A 15,220-nucleotide genomic window follows, 5' to 3' on the forward strand; every position below is an offset into this window, starting at 1 on the left:
GATAAAGGGGACCTGCCACTTTTAAGGAGGGCTTGATGTTCCGCACCCTGTGCACTTTTTTATGTTTTTACACATTTTTTGCGCTCAGTGACCCAAAAGCATGATCCCAGGCTTTCAATATATAAGAGGAAATAAAAAAAAAAAAAAAAAAAAAAAAATGTAACTGGGGAAGCAATTTGTTGGTATTAGGTTATCAAAACATTTTATGTTGCATTGTTTGCGCGCCTCTGCTTGTTGGGAGTATGATGGCATTACTTGTATGAGAGGTTAAAGGGCCCTTCTCACAAGCTTCCAGCCCATACATAGTTTTCTTTCCCATTATGAATGTTTTTAGTTCTTACTATTTTAATTCGGATCTGTATTTCATTGTAATTGTACCGGAATTTGTTTTTGGATAATTTCAAACAATTTGAGACCCACACCTGCCAAATATTGATTTACAATTTTTGATTGAATATGTATCTTTATTTTGTATAAAGGTACAGAAAACATACAATACATTACGTTCAAATGTATTACGTTGCAGCGAAGCTGTAAGCACAATACACCGTAAAACATAATCATTCATACTTTCTGGTACAATTCAAGACATTAGGAACAAGATATGACCAGGGATGCTGATGGGGGGTAGGGTACTAACTACCAGGGCCCAGGGGAGGGCTGGCAAATTTTAGCTCAGGGGACAAGACTCGATTCAGCAGCCAATTAGGAACCTTTTAAAGGAAAAAAATGCAGGTGGCCCAGTGACCCAGCCCAAAGTAGCACTCTATGGGACCGACCCAAGGGGGAGATGCCTCCCGGCCCCCGAATTCAGCCTGCCCCTGCCCGGGCTGCACTGCAGATCACCAACTTTTTTATATTTTTTTTGCTTCTTCAAGTTTTATTTTAACTTTTTTGTTTTTGTTTTGTGTTTACCCAGTGTGTGTGTGTGGGGGGCTGCCATGGTAGACACCATATGTAGTCTGTGCATAGGCGGCCACATCATTCATTCATAGAATATTGTACTACAGCTGAATAGATTATGCGACCACTGTGAGTAGTATGCCATGTGGCCATCTATGGAAGGACCGCATAGGCTCCCTGCACTTCATGTCTGTAAGATAGTAGCTAAATCCCCTTCCGACTTCACCATGACAAATAAGCAAATGAGTGCTCAAAAGTAGAACAAAATATTCATTAAATTCAGTTGAGAACATTGTTGGTTCTAAATATAAATGCAGTATTCTTTATCACCATCCAAAAAATAAAACTAGAAATTCAACACGAAAAACGTTAAAAATTGCTATAATATTAAAAAGGCTGCCATGTCAGCTGGTGTCTTAATGGAAGAGTAGTTTGTTAAGAATATACTTTCAGGGATCATTTCTATAGTTTATACATTTGGAAATGTGCTCTAAAGTGTACAGACTCACCAACCATGAGGAAGAGTTTTAATGATTTCTCTTGAGTGTGAAGTGAGCTTGTAGTGCTGCTTTATGGTAGCTACTATCTGCTTTTGATGACTGTTTCTCTTTTCCTTTGTGGAAGAGTAGAGGAGTGAAATCACCAGCTGAGCGGTTGGGTTTCTGAATTGTCAACAACAGAGAATGTTATGAAAGAACTTAAGCCGAGATTTCAGTATAGCTGGATTTGCTTTGCTGTTGTTTTTGTAAAGTTCTGTCTTATGATATTAGAAATGGTTTTCTTAATAAGGACAAGCTACTTTGGTCATCTGGCCTGAGATTGGTGCAGCTGAGAGAACCTGGGTTATGTGCTTCTGTTGTAGTGAGCCAAAGATATCTAAAAATCATTGAGGAATGGGAAACCTTGTTGATAGAGTAAGACGAGGACCATGTTTTTTCCAATATTTCTTTTACAGCATATTTTTGTAATAGCCTGTCCATTAGACTGGGGCCATACTTGCTCTGCACTTACTTATTTATTCATCTCTTTGGTTTGTCACCTCAACTGTTGTTTTTAAATTTTACAGATTGGTGGGTGCAGATGACCCTATGAGCTCCTCACCACAATCTAGGGTAGAGGTGTGGCCTGAGGTTCCCCTTTTCAAGGGGGCGGCAAAAGTTCAGTTGCCCTGGGGAAACCTTCGACAAAACCCAGGGCTAAAGGGACACCACCGAGCTTTGCGGTGAAGGGGGGCCAAAAGACCCCTTTTGGTGTTGGAGATAAAGGGGACCTTCCACTTTTAAGGAGGGCTTGATGTTCCGCACCCTGTGCACTTTTTTGTGTTTTTACACATTTTTTGCGCTCAGTGACCCAAAAGCATGATCCCAGGCTTTCAATATATAAGAGGATTTAAAAAAAATAAAAAAAAATGTAACTGGGAAAGCAATTTGTTGGTATTAGGTTATCAAAACATTTTATGTTGCATTGTTTGCGCGCCTCTGCTTGTTGGGAGTATGATGGCGTTACTTGTATGAGAGGTTAAAGGGCCCTTCTCACAAGCTTCCAGCCCATACATAGTTTTCTTTCCCATTATGAATGTTTTTAGTTCTTACTATTTTAATTCGGATCTGTATTTCATTGTAATTGTACCGGAATTTGTTTTTGGATAATTTCAAACAATTTGAGACCCACACCTGCCAAATATTGATTTACAATTTTTGATTGAATATGTATCTTTATTTTGTATAAAGGTACAGAAAACATACAATACATTACGTTCAAATGTATTACGTTGCAGCGAAGCTGTAAGCACAATACACCGTAAAACATAATCATTCATACTTTCTGGTACAATTCAAGACATTAGGAACAAGATATGACCAGGGATGCTGATGGGGGGTAGGGTACTAACTACCAGGGCCCAGGGGAGGGCTGGCAAATTTTAGCTCAGGGGACAAGACTCGATTCAGCAGCCAATTAGGAACCTTTTAAAGGAAAAAAATGCAGGTGGCCCAGTGACCCAGCCCAAAGTAGCCCTCTATGGGACCGACCCAAGGGGGAGATGCCTCCCGGCCCCCGAACCCAGCCTGCCCCTGCCCGGGCTGCACTGCAGATCACCAACTTTTTTATATTTTTTTTGCTTCTTCAAGTTTTATTTTAACTTTTCTGTTTTTGTTTTGTGTTTACCCAGTGTGTGTGTGTGGGGGGCTGCCATGGTAGACACCATATGTAGTCTGTGCATAGGCGGCCACATCATTCATTCATAGAATATTGTACTACAGCTGAATAGATTATGCGACCACTGTGAGTAGTATGCCATGTGGCCATCTATGGAAGGACCGCATAGGCTCCCTGCACTTCATGTCTGTAAGATAGTAGCTAAATCCCCTTCCGACTTCACCATGACAAATAAGCAAATGAGTGCTCAAAAGTAGAACAAAATATTCATTAAATTCAGTTGAGAACATTGTTGGTTCTAAATATAAATGCAGTATTCTTTATCACCATCCAAAAAATAAAACTAGAAATTCAACACGAAAAACGTTAAAAATCGCTATAATATTAAAAAGGCTGCCATGTCAGCTGGTGTCTTAATGGAAGAGTAGTTTGTTAAGACTATACTTTCAGGGATCATTTCTATAGTTTATACATTTGGAAATGTGCTCTAAAGTGTACAGACTCACCAACCATGAGGAAGAGTTTTAATGATTTCTCTTGAGTGTGAAGTGAGCTTGTAGTGCTGCTTTATGGTAGCTACTATCTGCTTTTGATGACTGTTTCTCTTTTCCTTTGTGGAAGAGTAGAGGAGTGAAATCACAAGCTGAGTGGTTGGGTTTCTGAATTGTCAACAACAGAGAATGTTTTGAAAGAACTTAAGCCGAGATTTCAGTATAGCTGGATTTGCTTTGCTGTTGTTTTTGTAAAGTTCTGTCTTATGATATTAGAAATGGTTTTCTTAATAAGGACAAGCTACTTTGGTCATCTGGCCTGAGATTGGTGCAGCTGAGAGAACCTGGGTTATGTGCTTCTGTTGTAGTGAGCCAAAGATATCTAAAAATCATTGAGGAATGGGAAACCTTGTTGATAGAGTAAGACAAGGACCATGTTTTTTCCAATATTTCTTTTACAGCATATTTTTGTAATAGCCTGTCCATTAGACTGGGGCCATACTTGCTCTGCACTTACTTATTTATTCATCTCTTTGGTTTGTCACCTCAACTGTTGTTTTTAAATTTTACAGATTGGTGGGTGCAGATGACCCTATGAGCTCCTCACCACAATCTAGGGTAGAGGTGTGGCCTGAGGTTCCCCTTTTCAAGGGGGCGGCAAAAGTTCAGTTGCCCTGGGGAAACCTTCGACAAAACCCAGGGCTAAAGGGACACCACCGAGCTTTGCGGTGAAGGGGGGCCAAAAGACCCCTTTTGGTGTTGGAGATAAAGGGGACCTGCCACTTTTAAGGAGGGCTTGATGTTCCGCACCCTGTGCACTTTTTTGTGTCTTTACTAGGGATGAGCGCGCTCGGATTTCTGAAATCCGAGCCCACCCGAACGTTGCGGATCCGAGTCGGATCCGAGACAGATCCGGGTATTGGCGCCAAATTCAAAAGTGAAACTGAGGCTCTGACTCATAATCCCGTTGTCGGATCTCGCGATACTCGGATCCTATAAATTCCCCGCTAGTCGCCGCCATCTTCACTCGGGCATTGATCAGGGTAGAGGGAGGGTGTGTTAGGTGGTCCTCTGTGCTGTTTAGTTCTGTGCTGTTTAGTTCTGTGCTGTTTAGTTCTGTGCTGTTTAGTGCTGTGCTGTGCTGTGCTGTGCTGTGCTGTGCTGTGCTGTGCTGTGCTGTGTTCTGCAGTATCAGTCCAGTGGTGCTGTGTGCTGTGCTCTGTCCTTCTGAGGTCAGTGGTGCTGCTGGGTCCTGTGCTGTGTCCTGTTCAGTCCAGTGGTGCTGTGTCCTGTGCTCTGTGCTTCTAAGGGCATAGTTATTTCCCCAATATTCCCCTGTGTTTAAAAAAATAAAAAAAAGTTTTTTTTATAAAATACCAAAAACTACTTTAATATTTTTTAATTACCACAAAATTTTCACAACCAATCCTGCAGTATAAGCCCATTGGTACTGCAATATTACCAAGTTCACACATTCAGCAGTAAAAGTCCAGTGGTACTGCAATATTACAAAGTTTACACATTCTGCAGTATCAGTCCAGTGGTGCTGTGTCCTGTGCTCTGTCCTGCTGAGTTCCGTAGTGCTGCTGGGTCCTGTGCCGTGTCCTGTTCAGTCCAGTGGTGCTGTGTCCTGTGCTCTGTGCTTCTAAGGGCATAGTTATTTCCCCATTATTCCCAAGTTTGTAAAAAATAAAAAAAAAGTAAAAAAAAATAAAAAATTTAAAAAAAAAAAAAATATATAATAATTATAACCAAATTTGCAAAACCAATCCAGCATTATAAGTCCATTGGTACTGCAATATTACCAAGTTCACACATTCAGCAGTAAAAGTCCAGTGGTACTGCAATATTACAAAGTTTACACATTCTGCAGTATCAGTCCAGTGGTGCTGTGTCCTGTGCTCTGTCCTGCTGAGTTCCGTAGTGCTGCTGGGTCCTGTGCCGTGTCCTGTTCAGTCCAGTGGTGCTGTGTCCTGTGCTCTGTGCTTCTAAGGGCATAGTTATTTCCCCATTATTCCCAAGTTTGTAAAAAATAAACAAAAAGTAAAAAAAAATAAAAATTTTTAAAAAAAAAAAAATATATAATAATTATAACCAAATTTGCAAAACCAATCCAGCATTATAAGTCCATTGGTACTGCAATATTACCAAGTTCACACATTCAGCAGTAAAAGTCCAGTGGTACTGCAATATTACAAAGTTTACACATTCTGCAGTATCAGTCCAGTGGTGCTGTGTCCTGTGCTCTGTCCTGCTGAGTTCCGTAGTGCTGCTGGGTCCTGTGCCGTGTCCTGTTCAGTCCAGTGGTGCTGTGTCCTGTGCTCTGTGCTTCTAAGGGCATAGTTATTTCCCCATTATTCCCAAGTTTGTAAAAAATAAAAAAAAAGTAAAAAAAAATAAAAAATTAAAAAAAAAATAAAAATATATAATAATTATAACCAAATTTGCAAAACCAATCCAGCAGTATAAGTCCATTGGTACTGCAATATTACCAAGTTCACACATTCTGCAGTATCTTGTGCTACATATAATGGAGACCAAAAATTTGGAGGATAAAGTAGGGAAAGATCAAGACCCACTTCCTCCTAATGCTGAAGCTGCTGCCACTAGTCATGACATAGACGATGAAATGCCATCAACGTCGTCTTCCAAGCCCGATGCCCAATCTCGTAGTACCGGGCATGTAAAATCCAAAAAGCCCAAGTTAAGAAAAAGTAGCAAAAAGAGAAACTTAAAATCATCTGAGGAGAAACGTAAAGTTGCCAATATGCCATTTACGACACGGAGTGGCAAGGAACGGCTTAGGCCCTGGCCCGTGTTCATGACTAGTGGTTCAGCTTCACCCACGGATCTTAGCCCTCCTCCTCCTCCCCCCCCTACAAAAAATTGAAGAGAGTTATGCTGTCAGCAACAAAACAGCAAACAACTCTGCCTTCTAAAGAGAAATTATCACAAATCCCCAAGGCGAGTCCAAGGGTGTTGGTGGTTGTCAAGCCTGACCTTCCCATCACTGTACGGGAAGAGGTGGCTCGGGAGGAGGCTATTGATGATGTAGCTGGCGCTGTGGAGGAACTTGATGATGAGGATGGTGATGTGGTTATTGTAAATGAGGCACCAGGGGGGGAAACAGCTGATGTCCATGGGATGAAAAAGCCCATCGTCATGCCTGGTCAGAAGACCAAAAAATGCACCTCTTCGGTCTGGAGTTATTTTTATCCAAATCCAGACAACCAATGTATGGCAATATGTAGCTTATGTAAAGCTCAAATAAGCAGGGGTAAGGATCTTGCCCACCTAGGAACATCCTCCCTTATACGTCACCTGAATAACCTTCATAGTTCAGTGGTTAGTTCAGGAACTGGGGCTAGGACCCTCATCGGTACAGGGACACCTAAATCCCGTGGTCCAGTTGGATACACACCAGCAACACCCTCCTCGTCAACTTCCTCCACAATCTCCATCAGATTCAGTCCTGCAGCCCAAGTCACCAGCCAGACTGAGTCCTCCTCAATACGGGATTCATCCGAGGAATCCTGCAGCGGTACGCCTACTACTGCCACTGCTGCTGTTGCTGCTGTTAGTCGGTCATCTTCCCAGAGGGGAAGTCGTAAGACCGCTAAGTCTTTCACCAAACAATTGACCGTCCAACAGTCGTTTGCCATGACCACCAAATACGATAGTAGTCACCCTATTGCAAAGCGTATAACTGCGGCTGTAACTGCAATGTTGGTGTTAGACGTGCGCCCGGTGTCCGCCATCAGTGGAGTGGGATTTAGAGGGTTGATGGAGGTATTGTGTCCCCGGTACCAAATCCCCTCGAGATTCCACTTCACTAGGCAGGCGATACCAAAAATGTACAGAGAAGTACGATCAAGTGTCCTCAGTGCTCTTAAAAATGCGGTTGTACCCACTGTCCACTTAACCACGGACATGTGGACAAGTGGTTCTGGGCAAACGAAGGACTATATGACTGTGACAGCCCACTGGGTAGATGCATCCCCTTCCGCAGCAACAGCAACAGCTGCATCAGTAGCAGCATCTACAAAATGGCTGCTCATGCAAAGGCAGGCAACATTGTGCATTACAGGCTTTAATAAGAGGCACAACGCTGCCAACATATTAGAGAAAATGAGGGAAATTATCTCCCAGTGGCTTACCCCACTTAGACTCTCATGGGGATTTGTGGTGTCAGACAATGCCAGTAACATTGTGCGGGCATTAAATATGGGCAATTTCCAGCACGTCCCATGTTTTGCCCACACCATTAATTTGGTGGTGCAGCATTACCTCAAGAGTGACAGGGGTGTGCAGGAGATGCTTGCGGTGGCCCGCAAAATTGCTGGACACTTTCGGCATTCAGCCAGTGCCTACCGCAGACTAGAGGCACATCAGAAAAGCTTGAACCTGCCCTGCCATCACCTCAAACAAGAGGTTGTGACGCGCTGGAACTCCACCCTCTATATGCTGCAGAGGATGGAGGAGCAGCAAAAGGCCATTCAGGCCTACACAGCCACCTACGACATAGGCAAAGGAGTGGGGATGCGCCTGAGTCAAGCGCAGTGGAGACTGATTTCCGTGTTGTGCAAGGTTCTGCAGCCATTTGAACTTGCCACACGAGAAGTCAGTTCCGACACTGCCAGCTTGAGTCAGGTCATTCCCCTGATCAGGCTGTTGCAGAAGCAGCTGGAGAAAGTGAGGGAGGAGCTGGTAAGCCATTGCGATTACACCAAGCATGTAGCTCTTGTGGATGTAGCCCTTCGTACGCTTTGCCAGGATCCGAGGGTGGTCACTCTTTTAAAGTCAGAGGAATACATTCTGGCCACCGTGCTCGATCCTCGGTTTAAAGCGTATGTTGTGTCTCTGTTTCCGGCGGACACAAATCTACAGCGGTGCAAAGACCTGCTGGTCAGGAGAGGACCGTGACATGCCAACAGCTCCACCCTCATTTTCTTCCACATCTATGGCTGCGAGGAAAAAGCTCAGTTTTCCCAAAAGAGGCACTGGCGGGGATGCTGATAACATCTGGTCCGGACTGAAGGACCTGCCAACCATTGCAGACATGTCTACTCTCGCTGCATTGGATGCTGTCACAATAGAAAAAATTGTGGATGATTACTTTGCTGACACCATCCAAGTAGACATGTCAGACAGTCCATATTGTTACTGGCAGGAAAAAAAGGCAGTTTGGAAGCCCCTGTACAAACTGGCTCTATTTTACCTGAGTTGTCCCCCCTCCAGTGTGTACTCGGAAAGAGTTTTTAGTGCAGCGGGGAACCTGGTCAGTGAGCGGCGAAGGAGGTTGCTTCCTCACAACGTTGAAAAAATGATGTTTATAAAAATGAATAATCAATTCCTCAATGAAGTACAGCACTGCCCTCCAGATACTACAGAGGGACCTGTGGTTGTGGAGTCCAGCGGGGACGAATTGATAATGTGTGATGAGGAGGAAGTACACACTGTAGGGGGAGAGGAATCAGAGGTTGAGGATGAGGACGACATCTTGCCTCAGTAGAGCCTGTTTAGTCTGTACAGGGAGAGATGAATAGCTTTTTTGGTGTGGGGGCCCAAACAAACCAATCATTTCAGTCAAAGTTGTTTGGTAGGCCCTGTCGCTGAAATGATTGGTTTGTTAAAGTGTGCATGTCCTATTTCAACAGCAGACCTCTCAACTGCAGCTCATCCCTCCTCTGCGGGGATAATGTCTCCTGTGCTCTGACACGTCACTCTGTGTACTCTCAGCCTCAGGATCTGACACTACAGCTACCATGCCTCTTGTAGCAGCCCTCACTCCAGGGCCTCTTCCATGTGCAGTGTCCCCCTCTCTCTTGGGTTCACTATAGTGGCATGGAGTTCTCCCCCTCATCCAGGGCACACATTCCTTGCCCTGGCTCAGTCACCACGCTCAGACTTCCAGGCAATGCTGGGGGAGCCTGGGAGCTTCCACCCCAGGTCCCCAGCTACAACTCTCCTCTCCTGTGTCTTCTCTCTCTTTCTGACACTTTAAAGATCGTGCCTTTAAATGAAAAAGTCAGTCTTCATTGCACGACTATGTGCAAGTGCAACAGGGACATTTTTTTGGGTTTACAAAGTCAAACAATAACACTACGACCCTGTCTGTCTGGGGTCTGTCAATGACGAATTGTCTGGAGCATGTTTTGAGGAGGTATTGTGGCCCCGGTATCAAATTGGGTACCGGGGCCACCCCACTATGCAGTCCAGATACTTGTTTGGTGGAATTCCGACACGTGGAGGGTTTTTTAATTATATTGTGGCCTCGGTACCAAATTGTGTACCGGGGCCACCACACTACGCAGTCCAGATACTTGTTTGGTGGAATTCAGACCAGTTGAGGGTTTTATTATTATATTGTGTGGACCACTCTATCTATACCACACTACAACTCTATACCACTCTATTTCCTACTTTAATTCTATTTAATTCTATTTCCTACTTTAATTCTATTACTGATTAATTAACATAAAGAGGAACAAAAAAAACCAATTTTACCAAAAGTATAATATGACTTAGACTTACAAACACTACACTTGAAAGATCGTGCCTTTAAATGAAAAAGTCAGTCTTGATTGCACGACTATGTGCAAGTGCAACAGGGACATTTTTTTGGGTTTACAAAGTCAAACAATAACACTACGACCCTGTCTGTCTGGGGTCTGTCAATGACGAATTGTCTGGAGCATGTTTTGAGGAGGTATTGTGGCCCCGGTATCAAATTGGGTACCGGGGCCACCCCACTATGCAGTCCAGATACTTGTTTGGTGGAATTCCGACACGTGGAGGGTTTTTTAATTATATTGTGGCCTCGGTACCAAATTGTGTACCGGGGCCACCACACTACGCAGTCAAGATACTTGTTTGGTGGAATTCAGACCAGTTGAGGGTTTTATTATTATATTGTGTGGACCACTCTATCTATACCACACTACAACTCTATACCACTCTATTTCCTACTTTAATTCTATTTAATTCTATTTCCTACTTTAATTCTATTACTAATTAATTAACATAAAGAGGAACAAAAAAACCCAATTTTACCAAAAGTATAATATGACTTAGACTTACAAACACTACACTTGAAAGATCGTGCCTTTAAATGAAAAAGTAAGTCTTCATTGCACGACTATGTGCAACAGGGACAGTTTTTTTCTTTACAAAGTCAACTAATAACACTTGGACCCTGTCTGTCTTTAACATACTTAATGGGATCTCAATGACGAATTGTCTGTAGCATGTTTGGAGGAGGTATTGTGGCCCCGGTATCAAGTTGGGTACCGGGGCCACCCCACTACGCAGTCCAGATACTTGTTTGGTGGAATTCTGACACGTGGAGGGTGTATTTATTTTATTGTGGCCCCGGTATCAAGTTGGGTACCGGGGCCACCCCACTACGCAGTCCAGATACTTGTTTGGTGGAATTCTGACACGTGGAGGGTGTATTTATTTTATTGTGGCCCCGGTATCAAGTTGGGTACCGGGGCCACCCCACTACGCAGTCCAGATACTTGTTTGGTGGAATTCTGACACGTGGAGGGTGTATTTATTTTATTGTGGCCCCGGTACCAAATTGTGTACCGGGGCCACCACACTACGCAGTCAAGATAGATAGATGCGTATCATAGATAAAGTACATTCAGTGGTGTGGGGCAAATTGAAAAATATTCAAAATGCACTGACATTATCAAAAACAAGAGGTTGTCACACGCTAAAACTCCAACATGTATATGATGGAGAGGATGGAGGAGCAGCCGTATGTGTAGTGTAATGCAGACCTGTTGAAGGTTTTTTATATATTTTATTGTGGTGCCCAGTGCCCACTCCTCTACGCAGTCCAGGTACATTTATTGGTGCGATTCATAAAAGTTCAGGGTTTTTAATATATTGTGGTGACCCACTCCTCTACGCAGTCCAGGTACATTTATTGGTGCGATTCATAAAAGTTCAGGGTTTTTAATATATTGTGGTGACCCACTCCTCTACGCAGTCCAGGTACATTTATTGGTGCGAATCAAACAAGTTGATGGTTTTCTTATTATATATATTGTGGTGACCCACTCCTCTACGCAGTCCAGGTACATTTATTGGTGCGATTCATAAAAGTTCAGGGTTTTTAATATATTGTGGTGACCCACTCCTCTACGCAGTCCAGGTACATTTATTGGTGCGATTCATAAAAGTTCAGGGTTTTTAATATATTGTGGTGACCCACTCCTCTACGCAGTCCAGGTACATTTATTGGTGCGATTCATAAAAGTTCAGGGTTTTTAATATATTGTGGTGACCCACTCCTCTACGCAGTCCAGGTACATTTATTGGTGCGAATCAAACAAGTTGATGGTTTTCTTATTATATATATTGTGGTGACCCACTCCTCTACGCAGTCCAGGTACATTTATTGGTGCGATTCATAAAAGTTCAGGGTTTTTAATATATTGTGGTGACCCACTCCTCTACGCAGTCCAGGTACATTTATTGGTGCGATTCATAAAAGTTCAGGGTTTTTAATATATTGTGGTGACCCACTCCTCTACGCAGTCCAGGTACATTTATTGGTGCGATTCATAAAAGTTCAGGGTTTTTAATATATTGTGGTGACCCACTCCTCTACGCAGTCCAGGTACATTTATTGGTGCGAATCAAACCAGTTGATGGTTTTCTTATTATATATATTGTGGTGACCCACTCCTCTACGCAGTCCAGGTACATTTATTGGTGCGATTCATAAAAGTTCAGGGTTTTTAATATATTGTGGTGACCCACTCCTCTACGCAGTCCAGGTACAATTATTGGTGCGAATCATAAAAGTTCAGGGTTTTTAATATATATTGTGGTGACCCACTCCTCTACGCAGTCCAGAAAGATACCTTGTTGCAACGTTTTGGACTAATAACTATATTGTGAGGTGTTCAGATTCAGAATACACTGTAAATTAGTGGAAATGCTTGTTATTGAATGTTATTGAGGTTAATAATAGCCTAGGAGTGAAAATAAGCCCAAAAACTTGATTTTTAAACTTTTTATGTTTTTTTCAAAAAAAATCCGAATCCAATACCTTAAATCCGAACCGAGACCTTTCGTCAAGTGTTTTGCGAGACAAATCCGAACCTCAAAAATAACGAAAATCCGGATCCAAAACACAAAACACGGGACCTCAAAAGTCGCCGGTGCACATCCCTAGTTTTTACACATTTTTTGCGCTCAGTGACCCAAAAGCATGATCCCAGGCTTTCAATATATAAGAGGAAATAAAAAAAAAAAAAAAAAAAAAATGTAACTGGGGAAGCAATTTGTTGGTATTAGGTTATCAAAACATTTTATGTTGCATTGTTTGCGCGCCTCTGCTTATTGGGAGTATGATGGCATTACTTGTATGAGAGGTTAAAGGGCCCTTCTCACAAGCTTCCAGCCCATACATAGTTTTCTTTCCCATTATGAATGTTTTTAGTTCTTACTATTTTAATTCGGATCTGTATTTCATTGTAATTGTACCGGAATTTGTTTTTGGATAATTTCAAACAATTTGAGACCCACACCTGCCAAATATTGATTTACAATTTTTGATTGAATATGTATCTTTATTTTGTATAAAGGTACAGAAAACATACAATACATTACGTTCAAATGTATTACGTTGCAGCGAAGCTGTAAGCACAATACACCGTAAAACATAATCATTCATACTTTCTGGTACAATTCAAGACATTAGGAACAAGATATGACCAGGGATGCTGATGGGGGGTAGGGTACTAACTACCAGGGCCCAGGGGAGGGCTGGCAAATTTTAGCTCAGGGGACAAGACTCGATTCAGCAGCCAATTAGGAACCTTTTAAAGGAAAAAAATGCAGGTGGCCCAGTGACCCAGCCCAAAGTAGCCCTCTATGGGACCGACCCAAGGGGGAGATGCCTCCCGGCCCCCGAATTCAGCCTGCCCCTGCCCGGGCTGCACTGCAGATCACCAACTTTTTTATATTTTTTTTGCTTCTTCAAGTTTTATTTTAACTTTTTTGTTTTTGTTTTGTGTTTACCCAGTGTGTGTGTGTGGGGGGCTGCCATGGTAGACACCATATGTAGTCTGTGCATAGGCGGCCACATCATTCATTCATAGAATATTGTACTACAGCTGAATAGATTATGCGACCACTGTGAGTAGTATGCCATGTGGCCATCTATGGAAGGACCGCATAGGCTCCCTGCACTTCATGTCTGTAAGATAGTAGCTAAATCCCCTTCCGACTTCACCATGACAAATAAGCAAATGAGTGCTCAAAAGTAGAACAAAATATTCATTAAATTCAGTTGAGAACATTGTTGGTTCTAAATATAAATGCAGTATTCTTTATCACCATCCAAAAAATAAAACTAGAAATTCAACACTAAAAACGTTAAAAATCGCTATAATATTAAAAAGGCTGCCATGTCAGCTGGTGTCTTAATGGAAGAGTAGTTTGTTAAGACTATACTTTCAGGAATCATTTCTATAGTTTATACATTTGGAAATGTGCTCTAAAGTGTACAGACTCACCAACCATGAGGAAGAGTTTTAATGATTTCTCTTGAGTGTGAAGTGAGCTTGTAGTGCTGCTTTATGGTAGCTACTATCTGCTTTTGATGACTGTTTCTCTTTTCCTTTGTGGAAGAGTAGAGGAGTGAAATCACCAGCTGAGCGGTTGGGTTTCTGAATTGTCAACAACAGAGAATGTTATGAAAGAACTTAAGCCGAGATTTCAGTATAGCTGGATTTGCTTTGCTGTTGTTTTTGTAAAGTTCTGTCTTATGATATTAGAAATGGTTTTCTTAATAAGGACAAGCTACTTTGGTCATCTGGCCTGAGATTGGTGCAGCTGAGAGAACCTGGGTTATGTGCTTCTGTTGTAGTGAGCCAAAGATATCTAAAAATCATTGAGGAATGGGAAACCTTGTTGATAGAGTAAGACGAGGACCATGTTTTTTCCAATATTTCTTTTACAGCATATTTTTGTAATAGCCTGTCCATTAGACTGGGGCCATACTTGCTCTGCACTTACTTATTTATTCATCTCTTTGGTTTGTCACCTCAACTGTTGTTTTTAAATTTTACAGATTGGTGGGTGCAGATGACCCTATGAGCTCCTCACCACAATCTAGGGTAGAGGTGTGGCCTGAGGTTCCCCTTTTCAAGGGGGCGGCAAAAGTTCAGTTGCCCTGGGGAAACCTTCGACAAAACCCAGGGCTAAAGGGACACCACCGAGCTTTGCGGTGAAGGGGGGCCAAAAGACCCCTTTTGGTGTTGGAGATAAAGGGGACCTTCCACTTTTAAGGAGGGCTTGATGTTCCGCACCCTGTGCACTTTTTTGTGTTTTTAGACATTTTTTGCGCTCAGTGACCCAAAAGCATGATCCCAGGCTTTCAATATATAAGAGGATTTAAAAAAAATAAAAAAAAATGTAACTGGGAAAGCAATTTGTTGGTATTAGGTTATCAAAACATTTTATGTTGCATTGTTTGCGCGCCTCTGCTTGTTGGGAGTATGATGGCGTTACTTGTATGAGAGGTTAAAGGGCCCTTCTCACAAGCTTCCAGCCCATACATAGTTTTCTTTCCCATTATGAATGTTTTTAGTTCTTACTATTTTAATTCGGATCTGTATTTCATTGTAATTGTACCGGAATTTGTT

The 15,220-nt window shown here is 42.4% G+C and overlaps 3 non-coding genes across 3 annotated transcripts; all 3 read left to right on the forward strand.

Annotated features, from left to right (window-relative positions):
- Positions 1-1,340: 1,340 nt before the first annotated feature.
- LOC142142174 (small nucleolar RNA U3) lies at positions 1,341-1,558 on the forward strand. Its single transcript, XR_012689104.1, has one exon. It is a non-coding gene; the product is annotated as a small nucleolar RNA U3 (small nucleolar RNA).
- A 1,936-nt stretch (positions 1,559-3,494) lies between these two features.
- LOC142142059 (small nucleolar RNA U3) lies at positions 3,495-3,712 on the forward strand. The gene has a single exon (XR_012689003.1). It is a non-coding gene; the product is annotated as a small nucleolar RNA U3 (small nucleolar RNA).
- Positions 3,713-14,017: 10,305 nt separating this feature from the next.
- LOC142142173 (small nucleolar RNA U3) lies at positions 14,018-14,235 on the forward strand. Its single transcript, XR_012689103.1, has one exon. It is a non-coding gene; the product is annotated as a small nucleolar RNA U3 (small nucleolar RNA).
- The last annotated feature ends 985 nt before the right edge of the window (positions 14,236-15,220 follow it).

The sequence above is a fragment of the Mixophyes fleayi genome, chromosome 2, assembly GCF_038048845.1.
Source record: "Mixophyes fleayi isolate aMixFle1 chromosome 2, aMixFle1.hap1, whole genome shotgun sequence".
In the NCBI taxonomy this organism is placed as follows: Eukaryota; Metazoa; Chordata; class Amphibia; order Anura; family Limnodynastidae; genus Mixophyes; species Mixophyes fleayi.